This window comes from Chrysoperla carnea (genome assembly GCF_905475395.1).
Source record: "Chrysoperla carnea chromosome X unlocalized genomic scaffold, inChrCarn1.1 SUPER_X_unloc_57, whole genome shotgun sequence".
Classification (NCBI taxonomy): domain Eukaryota; kingdom Metazoa; phylum Arthropoda; class Insecta; order Neuroptera; family Chrysopidae; genus Chrysoperla; species Chrysoperla carnea.
Window position 1 is genome coordinate 12461 of NW_025408186.1, and position 1650 is coordinate 14110.

The window sequence follows — 1650 nt, forward strand, 5'->3', positions numbered from 1 at the left end:
TATTATTTTATATTCATTTGAAATATTAAAAAAACTTCTCGCTTTAAAGTAACCATGATATGAGTTATAAATGCAATAAAATTTTATACAAAAAATAATATTTATTTGTTGATGAATAATATAAAAGGTTTACATTTCTAAATAACATATATTTATATATGGTGTGTAAAAAAAAAGAAAAGAAGAAAAATAATTTATATTTTTAATATAAAAAGGCAACCGCACACAGTGTTCCCAAGCGGTCACCCATCCAAGTACTGACTGTGCCCAATGTTGCTTAACTTCGGTGATCGGACGAGAACCGGTGTTTTCAACGTGGTATGGCTGTTGCCAGTAATAAATGAAAATTTTTACAAATATATATTTTTCATAAATATCATTAATATTAAAGTATATTATTAAAATTTTCAATGAAGTAATCAATTTAAATATATACTTATTTATTATACCATATATTTTAAATAAAAATGCAACCGCACACAGTATTCTCAAGTGGCCACCCATCCGTGGTACTGACTGTGGCAAATGTTTCTAAACTATTATTTTATAAAATATTTATACAAAAAATAATTTACTCTTATCAAATATTAATTTGTGGCCTGTATTAAGGCCTATGTTATTTTCATTTTTTAGCAAAAATAATGAAATATTTCAATATATTATTAAAGTAACAGATCATTTCTTTTTTGGTGCTGCTTTTTTAATTTTTGTAGGAGATGATTTGGCAACAGAAGCTTTCTTAGCTTTTGGTGCTTTCGGTTTACGAGCAGGGCTACTTTTGGCAGCGGATTTTGTACTTTTTGCTGGTTTTGCTTTAACTGGTGCTTTTTTTGATGCCGCTGATGATTTTGCAGTAACTTTTTTAGCAGCAGTTGATGATGATGGAGTCGCTTTTTTTGCTTTAGGCTTTTTGGCTGCCAATGATGTAGTTGTGGCTTTCTTTTCTTTTGGTGCCCGTTTACTTTTAGCACTCTTTGCTGAACCTTTTGCTCCACTTTCTTTTTTGGATACTTTTGATTTAGCTGAAGAATTAGATGAAGCGGAAGCAGCCAATTTGAATGAACCAGATGCACCTTTACCTTTAGTTTGTACCAAGGCTCCCTCAGTTACAGCAGCTTTTAAATATTTTTTAATAAATGGTGAAATTTTATCAGAATCCACTTTATAATTTGCAGCTAAATATTTTTTAATTGCTTGTAATGATGAACCACCACGTTCTTTTAAATTTTTAATTGCGTTAACAACCATTTCTGATGTACGTGGATGTGTTGGTTTTGAATGTTGTTTTGTACGTTTAGCACCAGAAGCTGTTGCTTTTTTTGTTGGTGTTGTAGAAGCAGCAGTAACCGCAGTTGCTGCAACAGCTGTAGAATTTTCTTCGGCCATATTTTTTACTTTATAAAAATAATGTATTTATTATAAATATTTAAATGATAAAATATAATAATTCTATCAAATAAAAAATAAAGGTTTTCAATTATATCATTATTCACAATAATATAAGTCCCTATGTAAGTCAAAGTACCATGTAGAAAACACATAAAAATTAAATAGTATTTCTAATTTACTGTCGTAGTAAACATGATTTATTTTTTCAATTTCTATAATATATAAAATAATAAATTATAAATTTAATAATAATATTTATTT

At 28.1% G+C, this 1650-nt stretch overlaps 1 non-coding gene across 1 annotated transcript; it reads right to left on the reverse strand.

Moving 5' to 3' along the window:
- Positions 1–213: 213 nt before the first annotated feature.
- On the reverse strand, positions 214–332 carry LOC123304473. Its single transcript, XR_006536492.1, has one exon. It is a non-coding gene; the product is annotated as a 5S ribosomal RNA (ribosomal RNA).
- Positions 333–1650: the final 1318 nt, after the last annotated feature.